Source organism: Cavia porcellus, unplaced genomic scaffold, assembly GCF_034190915.1.
Source record: "Cavia porcellus strain 051 isolate PalLab524CR breed Dunkin Hartley unplaced genomic scaffold, mCavPor4.1 scaffold_30, whole genome shotgun sequence".
NCBI lineage: Eukaryota > Metazoa > Chordata > Mammalia > Rodentia > Caviidae > Cavia > Cavia porcellus.
The window spans coordinates 46,034,316-46,046,441 of NW_026947513.1; positions in this window are offsets into that span (position 1 = coordinate 46,034,316).

Sequence of the window (12,126 nt, forward strand, 5' to 3'; positions counted from 1 at the left end):
TATATACACATATCCATGGTTTTTAGCTTCTCACACATAAACTATGATGTTTACACGTGTGTCTTATTTCACTAATGAGTCTGTTCTCAGGCATCCATTTACCTATAAAAGTCTCCCGTTTATCCTTTATGGCTGAGTACTCAACATTGTATGAAAATATCACATCTTTTTTAGCCATTCCTCAGTCAGTGGGCATTTAAATTGTTTCCAAGATCTGGCTATAGCAAACTATGCTGCTATAAACATGGGTGCACATACATCACTGTGGTATGATGTTTTTGGTTCTTTTGGGAAGATACCCAGAAGGGGAATAGCTGGACTGAATGGTATCTCCAATGCTGGTTTTAAAAGGAATCTCCACACTGATTTCCACAGTGGTTGCATCAGTCTGCATTTCCACCAACAGTGGAGAAGTGTTCCTTTTTCCCCACAGTCTCTCCAGCATTTGTTATTGCTTGATTTATTGATAGTGGCCATTCTTTCTGGGGTGAGAATTTCAGTGTTGTTTTCTCGAATGACCAATGATGTCATTTGTCACATTTATTTGCTGTTCATATTTCTTTATCTGAGAAGTGTATATTCATCTCAGATGCCCATTTTTTTGGATTGGGTCTCTAAATTTGGGAGGACCAGTTTTTTATATAGTCTCGATAGGAATCCTTTGAGGAACAGATGGCAAACATTTTCTCCCACCTTGTTTGTCTCTACTCTGGTTTTTCTTGCTGTGCAAAAGCTCTTTAGTAAGGTGAGAACCCAGTTTGTTGATTCTTGCAATAGTTACTGCAATCCAGGTTTTGTTCACAAACTGCCTACTCCGATGTCTTCAAAAATTTCCTAGTCTATCTTCAGCGGATTTAATGTTTCTGTTTTAATATTAAGATCTTTCATCCACTCTGATTTTAGCTTAGTACAGGTGAAAGATAAGGATCTAGTTTTAATCTTAGGTGTGTGTAGAGCCAGTTTTTCCAGCACCAGAAGAGGCTACCTTCAAGTAAATGTGTTTGGCACCTTTGTCAGAGATAAGGTGGCTTCGTGTGTCTGCAGTTGTTTCTATTCCATTGATCTGCAAGTCCATTTTTTTTTTTTTTTTTTTTGCCAGTGCTACACTTTTTAGCACAGTAGCTTTATAGTATAATTTCAAGTCAGGAAATGTGATACCTCCCATCTTGTCTTTGTTGCCCAGGATGGCCTTTGCTATTCTAGGTCTCTTCTGGCTCCAGATGAATTTTAGGATTGTTTTCTCTAGATTTGTGAGATATGCTATTGGAATTTTGGAATTGCACTGAATCTGTATAACAGCTTTGGAAGTATGGCCATTTTCACTATAGTGGTTCTTCCTACCCAAGAGCACAGGATAGCTGTTCATTTTCTAATAGCCTCTTCAATCTGTTTTTAAAGTACTGTAGTTTTTATTTTTTTAAAAATTTTATTTAAAAGGAAAAAGAGAAGAACACAAAACAAAGCGGTGTAAGGGTACAAGTAATACAGAACTACAAAAAAAAAAAAAAAAAAAAAAAAACCCAGAAATCACCAGTTAATAGATTACATATTATCAGCTTAGAAATAGTTGCTCAAATCACAGTATCAAAGAATACAAAGTGGACATTCAAACAGTGAGACTGCAAACAGTTGTGTTCAGTGATCCAACCAAAAACATTAATATGGTCAGCTATTTAACACCCCTAAACACACTTGCTGTTGTTTCCTTTAGAGCTCTTTTGTTACAACAAAATTTACATATTTTGGGTTTTATTACTCCTTAGTTCTTATTTTTTTGCGGGGGGGAGAATAAAGTCAAATATGGCAAAACAAAGCTGTCAGTCAAAACCAAGGATAGACATAGCACATGATGTAAAACAGTGTACAAGGTTATCAACAATGGTTATCAACGCTGTCTCTTGTTTCCTTAAAAAGAATTGTCTATCTCATTGGATATTATAAAGTTGAACAAAACAGTAGAGAACAAGACCAATAAAACTTAAGCATTGTAAACATTACAGGACTTCAAAAGGAGACAATAGTCAAACCAGAATGGGCATCTTAGTGAATCGTATTGCCTTCAAAGTAGTTGCCTATACCCTCAAACTTGATACTATCATACAGAATGGAACAGAGTCTAATCAGTCAAAACAAGATAGTGGGAGTATTACAGGACTTCAAAACAAGTTAATAGGAAATCAAAAAAGTTACTATTATATACCCTGCTAATTTTAAAAATTTTTCCCCTTAATTAAAAAAAACAAAAAATAACTAAATAATTTTTTAATCAATAAGGGAGAGATTGAGATAAAATAGGACATAACAATATAACAATACAGATCAAAGCATGACTGTTTCAGCAACCTAGTGGTTCACCACCAAATAACCCGACTTAATAGTAGCTACCATAGTGTCTGTCTTTTTCCTTGAAATATTTGAATAAAACTTCATATACTATAGCTTCAAGTATTTCCATATCAAGAAGCCCAGAATAAAGCCTTTCCAATTAATAAGTGAAAACTTTATAAGGCTTCAAGGCCACATAATGGGGAATCATGATTACCACATATTTTTATATATTTGAATCATTACTTACATTAGGGAAACTATTTGGTATTCATACATGCGAGATTGATTTATTTCACTTATGAGTATGGTCTCAAGCTGCGCCCATTTATTGATAAATGTCTCAATGTGATCCTTCTTTATAGCTGAATAATACTCTATTGTATAGAAATACCACAACTTTTTTATCCATTCCTCAGTTGATGGACACTTGGGTTGTTTCCAAGATCTGGCGATTACAAATTGTGCTGCTATAAACATAGGTGCACATATATCACTGTGGTATATACTTTCAGTTCTGGGAATATGCCTAGAAGTGGAATAGCTGGAATAAATGGGACTTCCAATCCCAGCTTTTTGAGAAATCTCCAGACTGACCTCCACAAAGGCTGCACCAATCTACACTCCCACCAAGTGTAGGAGAGTTCCTTTTTCCCCACAGCCTCTCTAGCATTTGTTGTTGTTGGTTTTCTTGATCCTGGCCATTATTTCAGAAGTGAGATGGTATCTCAGTGTGGCTTTAATTTGCATTTCTCTAATGACCAGTGATGATGAACATTTTTTCATGTATTTATTTGCCATTTGCATTTCTTCATCTGAGAATTGCGTATTCATCTCAGATGCCCATTTTTGGATTGGATCTTTGAATTTTGGAGATCTGAGTTTTTTTAATTCTTTATATGTTTTAGACAAGAGTCCCTTGTCTGAGAGAGAGTTCACTAAAATCTTTTCCTAGTTTGTGGGTTTTCTTTTCACTATGCTGGAGATTTCTTTTGACATGCAGAAACTTTTTAATAAGAAGTGGTCCCAGTTATTGATTCTGGGAAGTATTTCCTGTGCGGTTTGAGTCCTGTTCATGAATTCTCTACTTACTCCTATGTCTTCAAGGTTTCTACCCAATTTGTCTTCCAATAGATTTAGTGTTTCTGTTTTAATATTCACATCTTTGACCCATTTAGATTTTAAGTACTGTAGTTTTTCAGTGTAGGGGTCTTTTAACCTCCTTTGTTAGATTGATTCCTAGGTATTGTTTTTTTCTTTTTTGGGTGCTATCATAAAAGATATTGTTTCCCTGATATCTCTCAGTGAGTTTATTATTCATGTGCAGAAAGGCTGTTTTTTAAAAATTTTATTTAAAGGAGAAAAAACAAAACAGTATAAAGGTACAAGTAATACAGAATTTAAAAACCCAGAAATCACTAGTTAATAGATTACATATTGTCATCTTAGAAATAGTTGTTCAAGTTACAGGGTTAAAGCATACAAAGTGGACATTCAAACAGTGAGCCTGCAAACAGTTGTGTTCAATGATCCAACAAAAACTTAGTAATATGGTCATCTATCTTAACATACCTAAACACACTTGCAGTTGTATCCTTTAGAGCACTTTTTTCCCCCTATCTTTTTTACAACAAACATTTACACATTTTGGGTTTTATTACTTCTATAGTTCTTATTACTTTTTTTTTTGGAAGAGAATAAAACCAAATATGGCAAAACAAAGCAGTCAGTCAAAACAAAGGATGGACAAAGTACATGATGTAAAAACAGAATACAAAGTAATGGACAATGGTTACCATAATGCTTCTTGCTGCCTTAAAAAGAATTGCCTATATCATTAGGTATAATAAAATTGGACAAAACAGTGCAGAACAAGACCAATAAAACCTGAACATTGGAGACATTACAGGACTGCAAAAGAAGATAATAGTCAAACCAGCATGGGCGTCATAGTCAATCTTAGGGGGAAGGCTGTTGATTTTTGAGTGTTTACTTTGTAACCAGCTACACTACTGAATTTGCCTATTAAATCTAGTAGTCTCAGAGTTTTTTGGGTCCTCTAAGAGTATCATGTCATTTGCAAATAATGATTGTTTAACTTTTTCCTTTATTCTTTTCATTTCTTTTTCTTTTCTAATTGCTGCAGCTAAAGTTTTGAGGACTATGTTGAATAAGAGTGGAGATAGTGAATATCCTTGTCTTGTTCCTGATTTTTGAGACAAAGTTTTCAGTTTTTGTCTATTTAGTATGATGCTGGCTGTTGATTTATCATTGTTCAAAAGTTTGATTTAGTTCTAATATTTCATTATTGATTTTTTGTCCAGTTGATCTGTCTTTTTGTGATGGGGATATTGAGGTCTCTTCATGTTGTTAGTAATTGTTTTACATAGTTGGGTGCACTTGTATTTATTGCGTATTTATGATTGTTATCTCTTCCTCTTGGATTGTTCCTTTTACGAGTATGTAGTGACTGTTTTTATCTCTCTTAATCAGTCAGCTTGAACTTCACTTTGTCTGCAAATATTATAGCTATCTCTGATTTTTTCTGGGTTCCTGTCACATGAAGTATTTTTTCCATCCTTTGACTTTTAGTCTATGAGTGTCTTTTTGAATTAACTGTGTTTCTTGTGTGTAGCATATTGTTGGATCTTGCTTCTTGATCCATTCATTCTGTTAGTCTGTGTCTTTTGATTGGTGAATTGAGACCATTACCATTGATGGTTATAACTGAAACGTATTGACATCTTTGGCATATTTTTTTTCTTTTGTTGACTCCCCCTTTTATATTCCCCCTCTAATTGTTTGCCTTTCCTGGTGGATTTCTTCTGTTGGGGTTCATGGAGAGGTAGTCCTTTTTATCTTTTTTTAGAATGCCCTTGAAAACATTTTGAATTGCTGTTTTGGTGGTCATAAATTTCCTCAGATGTTCTTCGTCATTATTTTTATCTTATTTTTCCATTAATTTTGCAGGGTACCTCAGTCTGGGTTGAAAGTTGTTTTCCTTTGAAACTTGAAGTACTTCAAGCTCTCCTTGACTTGAGAATTTATATTAAGAAGTCAGCTGTAATTCTGATGGGGTTCCCTTGATAGGTGATTTATTCCTTTGCTCTGGCAACTTTTAGGGTTCTATTCTCGTGTTGAATTTCTGGAATCTTGACTTGTGTAGATTTTTTTTTTTTTGATCATTGCTAATTGGAGTTCTATAGGCCTTATTTATCTGCTTTCAGATTGTCCCATCTCATTGTCCCCTGGATTTGCCTTTGGTGCATTGGATATCTGAGGTTGCATTTTGCTGGTGTTTCCTTATTTTATTTTCTCTTTTTTTCTTAGTTTAATTTCTGGAATGCTTGTAAGTTGCCTGTCGTGGTATTTAGGACACTTAGGTGATGACTACTTCTCTGAAGTAAAATCTTCTAGGTGTAGCGGGTTTTTGAGTTTTGAGTCTGTTGGAAGATCTTACCTCTTCAGTTTGTTGGAGATGAGAAGTTGTTGCTTGCTTGGCCTAGTCATTGGCTCTTTGACAGTGTACCACTGTATGTTCTGTGACCCTTAGTTAATCTCAATCATGGATTATCAAGACCAACAACTTTAGAACAATTATGTCAATTTTGACTATAGTGGCACCAATAGCATCAAACAGCCTAGAAAACAAACTGAGCTAACCCTTCATTTGCAACTTCTGTGAATTAGATCTATGATTAAATAACAAAATGTAAAACAAACTAGATAATTATATGCGATATACAAATCTGTAATGTTTCAGTTTGCCCCCATGGTTAATATTTAAAATAGATTAAGGAGAAAATAGAGAAATGGAAGAAAAGCAAAAGATTAGAAGTAAGGTTGGAGGACAAAGGATCACACCAACTTGGGGAAACTGGTGCAGAAGACTGAAGGAAAAGAGATGGGAGAGATAGAAGGGAGAACAGAACAGAGCCACATGTAAAGAGGTTAGGGACCACCTTCACACTAATATATAAACAAGGCAGAAAGAAGAAAAAACAGTGAAACAACAAACAAAAAACACAAAAATGAAAAAGAAAAACGAATAGTCCACTTCCAGGATTCTCTGGTTTCACTAGTAGAGAACCTGTGGAGACAGAGTCCCAAATCATGCCACTCTATTCAGCAAGCCAGCAGTTGCTTTATGGCAGAGCAGGAGCTGTAGATAATCTCCACAGGCCTGCCCAAGACCAGACGCGGGGCTCGGTGCAGTCCAAGCAGTTTCCAGGGGTCTGCATCCAGCTGGGAGTTGGCAGAAGGTGGCAGCACTTCTGGGTTCCGGGTTTATCTGGTTTGTCTTTAAAATGGCTCCCAGCTGATCGCTCTTGCCAGCTGGAGGATGGAGTCCTCTACACTCCCAGCAGCCAGTGCAGTCCTCCATGTCTGCTGTTCCCCTCCACTGCCGTGTTTTTCTGCAGAGACCTCTGGTCACCAGCTGGCACCTTCATCATGACCATGTGTCTCCAGGTTCCAACAGCCCCTCTTGCTAATAAGTCCCATCTCAGGGTGAAAGAACCACCAGCTATAACCTTCTTCGTGGAAGTTTTTCTTTTTACTCTCTTCAATTTGCAGTTCAGATTCTTCCTGGGTCTGGGCCACTCTTTCCCCTCCTTCTCTTCCTCACAATGCGATAGTCCAGCATCTGGAAGGTGACTCTTAGAGAGGCAGTTTTCTCTTCTGCTTACCACTTCACCATCTTCCTAGAGATTCTCCCTGTTATGGAAATTTAAAAGCCATTGATTTTCTTTTTTATTTATTTTTATTTTTATTTATTTTTTTTTTAGAGACAGGGTCTCACTATATTGCCCAGGCTGGAGTGCAGTGGCTACTCACAGGCGCGATCCCACTACTGATCAGGACGGGAGTTTTGACCTGCTCCGTCTCCGACCTGGGCTGGTTCACCCCTCCTTAGGCAACCTGGTGGTCCCCCGCTCCCGGGAGGTCACCATATTGATGCCGAACTTAGTGCGGACACCCGATCGGCATAGCGCACTGCAGCCCAGAACTCCTGGACTCAAGCGATCCTCCCACCTCAGCCTCCCGAGTAGCTGGGACTACAGGCGCACCCACCACACCCGGCGATTTTCAATGATCTTTAAAAATGTTCAATTTCAGCTGGGCGTGGTGGCACACATCTGTAGTCCCAGCACTTAGGAGGATGAGGTGGAAGATTGCTGTGAGTTCAAGGGCAGACTGACTTGCATAGTAAAACCATGTCTCAAAAAGATTAAAAAAAAAGTTCAATTTCATAATTTTTAATATGTAGAATTGAAAAGCTAATATTTTATGTTTTATTTGTCATGACTAAAAAGTTGTGCTAGTGTGCTAGGCATAGAAGATTTAGCCTAGTGGTGGTCTACATTATTTTTTGGATTCCATTTCTCAGCTATTGTGGTTACATCAGAGATTATGTATTAGTCTTTATAATTTATTCTTGTAAGAAGGTAGTTAATAAGATGAGACATTTTTCTCATCCAGAACTTTATATTCTGTGATGCCTGAAATTTATAGCAATTATATACTAAGTCACCTAGAAATTAGGTCTATTATATTTTAAAGAACAGAGTCACAATGTGATTTTAAAATAGAAGTATAAAATTTAATACCTTCAGAAAATTGCTAGGTAATTTAAAACCTTAAAATCTATAAATCTTGGGGCTGAAGGTGTAAGCTTAGTGTTTAGCCTGAATTAAGTCCCTGTATCAAAATCAAAGTAAAAATGTTTGTTAATACTGATAAATAATAATCATCTGACAAGCTTTTAAAAATCTCCTTGAAAAGGAATTACTTTAATTTGGGGCTCAAAATGTAGAATATCACATTTGTCTTATTACTCCAGCTTCATTCTATGATAACACTATTTAACTGTTGTGTGTTATGAACTAAAAGTTAACTTTGCCTATAGACATCATTTGGATTTTACATTTTCCCCCAAACTAATAGATATTTTAAAAAATGCCTTATTAGAACAGTTTTAGGTTCATAGCAAAATTGAGTAGAAATACAGCATTGTCACATGCTGTGTCTGCGTGGAGTTGTCAGCGTCTTCCACCAGAGCCGGTCCAGTTGTCAGTGATAAACCTGTGGTATCATTTCATCCAAAGCCTCTTGTTGTGGTTTGTTTAAACGTTCCCCCAAAGTCTCACGCGGTCATGAGGGGTGAGTCTTTCAAAGGCAACTGAGTCACTTGTGATTGGTTTGTTGTGTAGTGCTGGGAGTGGGGGTGTGAGTGCTGCCCTTGCCCAGGGGTGGGGAGCCAGCATACAGTATAAGTGAGGGAAGGAGGCGTGCCTAGCCCCTTTTGCTCTTTATGACAGCTATGAATGGTTAACCCTCAGCTATGTCACTCTGTGTTGGAGCCAGCTGAGTATGGACTAAAAACTCCAAAAAACTTTAAGTTAAATAAACCTTTACTTCATTTTAGACATCAGGTATTTTGTCTCACCAATGACAGAAATGTAAGCAAGACAGAATTTGGCACCAGGAGTTGGGCTGTTGCTGTGACTGTATCTGACCATGTGGTTCAAGAACCTTTGGGAATGGCTTCTGGGAAGAGTTTGGAAAGGTTCAGAAATGTTGCCTAAAAGCGTAGGCTGTTGCATATAGAAGATTCTGGTCAGAGATCGAAGACCACAAAAATTGGGAAAGAACAGGCTCAGGGACAGCCTAACTAATCTAGCAGAAGAAATACCAACGCAGTGAAACATTGAGGCAGTGACATAGCTATTATTGTGGGGCCTTTAGCCAGATTTACATTGTGAATCAAGAACCCTGGCAGAATGATTAAAATGTGAGTTTGGCCAGAAAGCAAGCTTCAGTAAAGCTGTGGACTGTAAAGATAGAGCTGAGATCTCCACTGCTGAGAAGAAACAGGAGAAGAGAAAAGCTGGCCTGGGCATCACAGGAAGCAGTGGTGTGTCTCCTCCTTTTGCAGCCTCAAAACTGCAAAAGTGAAAGACTTTGCTTGGAGGAGAAAGCCACAGAACACCATATTCCAGAATGGTGGCAGTCACATTGTGTTCCAAAGTGGTGGTGGAGGCCACATGAGGTTCCAGAATGGTGGCAGCCACACCAGGTTCCAGAGTGGTGGTGGCATCGAGAATCTAATTCTTCACAGTCAGGTTCAGAGTGCTCAGTGATCTAGGCACTGGATCTCTATAGCCAAGAGAGGAAAGCCTGGCTACTGCTGCAGCTGGCAGCAGACTGTGGCATTATCCATGTGGTGCTGGTTTTAGGCACATATAGAATGGAGTTCTGAGGTTTAAAAAGCTTCCACCTTGATTTCAAAAGACCTGGGAGGCTAGGCAGTGTGCCCTGAGGTAGTGTGTGAAGCTGTGAGTGTGTAGTCAAAGGTACAATGGAAAATACGGAAGTTTGGAAATGCCAGGAGCGTGGATCCTCTAAGGAAATCTGCAAGGAAGGAGCAAGGCCGGGCTAATAAGGAAACCATGGGAACTATAACCACAAAAAGTGCCACAAGGGTGGAGTCACGCGAGCCTTCTGGAAACACAACCAGATTGCTTCTGATTGTGAATGTGGAACTCCAGGACTTAATGTTTGTCCTGCTGGATTTTGGGCGTCTTTTGGTCTCATTCCTTTGTGTTTTCCTGTTATACCTTTTGGATTGATAATGTTTATCTTGTATTATTGCATGTAGCAGTTAACTTTGTTTTCATTTGTACAGAGGGTTATAGCTAAGAGTTTTCCTTAGATATCAGAGAAGACTTGGGACTTGAACTTTTCAGCGGTGCTAAACTGTTTGGACTTGGGGAGCACTTGGAGATGGACTAGAGGTCTTTTACAACAGGATGCACGTGAGCCTTTGGAGGGCCAGGTGTGGAATGTTGTGGTTTTTAAATGGACCCCTCAAAGCCTCATGCGGTGATGGGGGCAGGCCTTCTGAAGGCGGCTGAGTCTAGTGTTTGTGATCGGTTCATTGTGTAGCACTGGGATTGGCAGGGTGAGTGCTGCACCTGCTTCAGGGCAGGTAACGCATACAGTATAGGAGAGGGAGGAGACCTGCTTTCCTCCTCTTGCTCTTTTTGTTCTTGTTGCCATGGCCACCGTGAATGGCTGACCCTTAGCCATACCACCCATGTGAGTATGGACTAAAACCTTCAAAAAACTCTAAGTTAAATAAAGCTTTCCTTCCTGCATTTTGGGCATCAGGTATGTTGTCTTAGCAATGAAAAAAAGTAACTGCGACACCTCTGGTTTGTTTTAGGGCTCATTCTTAGTGTTCCGCATTCCGTGGGTTTAGATGAATATGTTTCCCATAGATTCACTGTACTGAGAGTCCTCTGTGTACCATTTGCTCATGTCTGACTCCCTCCAGCCCTGCCCAACAATTATGTTTTTTTTTTTTTTTACTGTTTCCATATTTTGTCTTTTTTTAGAAGTTGGAATCATACAGTGTTTAGCCTTTTCAGATTGGCTCTGTCCATTTACTGGTAGTATTTAAGTTTTTTTTCTGTGTCTTTTTCTTGGCTCGATCGCTCACTTCCTTCTAGAACTGAATAAATATCTTAATATCCAGATATGCCAATTTATTTACTCACTAAAGGATATCTTGGTTGTTGCCAAGTTTCATAAAAGCTTCTTGCCAAACCTGACTAATATCAGAAAGAGTGGCTCTCAGGCCAAGTTTATCTAGTATCCAGTGTCTTGTCTAATCCTATCTGTTTTGTAGTCAGCATCCTAAAACATTAGAACTTTGACAAATAGTTTCAAAGCTTACAATCAGACATCAAGAAGTCAATGAGAGCCAAAGAAAGTCCAGTCTATGAAGACTTTGACTAAGAAACACAGTGAGCAAGATAATTAAAGTCAAAAAACAGTCCCAGTATTTATGTGAATAAGCTTAATTCTTCCAGAAAGGTATTTCAGGCAAACACTTACAGACTCGTTTTTTGTAAGTCAGTGTGAATAACCATTTGGAGAAATCACGCAATTTAGTATTGCCAAGACCAAGAATTAGGGTTTAGTAACATCTTTAGGATTTCTCAGATATACACAGTGAGCTGTAAAAAACTGTAATGTGTGAAAACATTAATGTCTCTTGTACCAACTAGGAATGTACTTTTTTGAGCAAGACTGATCCACCAAGAAGACTGTCGGTTTTGTCAGTCATAGGTAAGTTTTGCCAGTTATATGGTTACAAATAATACAACAGGAAACAATTTACCAAAGCATTTTAATTACTTTTTATAGTACATTCGGACAGAAAACTAAACAATTTAGTTACTTGTACAACATATTAAGGCAATAATCATGACTGACTGTTTTATACCTAAACAATCATATTTTTAAAAATAAGGAAAATCACACATGATAGTTTATAAACAATGGTAAAGAAACTGAACACTGCCTTGGTTACTTTTCTTTTATTGCTGAGACAAAATACTTGACACCCAAAATGAAGGATCGAAAGGTTTATTCAGCTTTAGTTTGTGAAGGTTTCAGTCTATACTTACCAAGGCAGGGTGGTGTGGCTAAGGGGCAGCTGTGAGCAACAAGAGTGAACAGGGCAAAAGGAAAAAGCATGCCTCTTTCCCTTCCTTATGTTGTATGCCAGCCACCCACCTCTGGGCGGGTGCAGCACTCACACCACCAATCCCAGCGCTAGACAAGGGCCAATTACAAACGCTAGACTCAGTTGCTTCCATGACAGCACAAGGCTTTGGGGGACATCCAGAAGTAAACCACAAATAAATGTGAATTCCCTTAGACTTAATTTTCCTAAAAATTTGTAAGTTAAGACAGTAGTAGAGAATAGGAAAAATATCATTCTGAGAAATA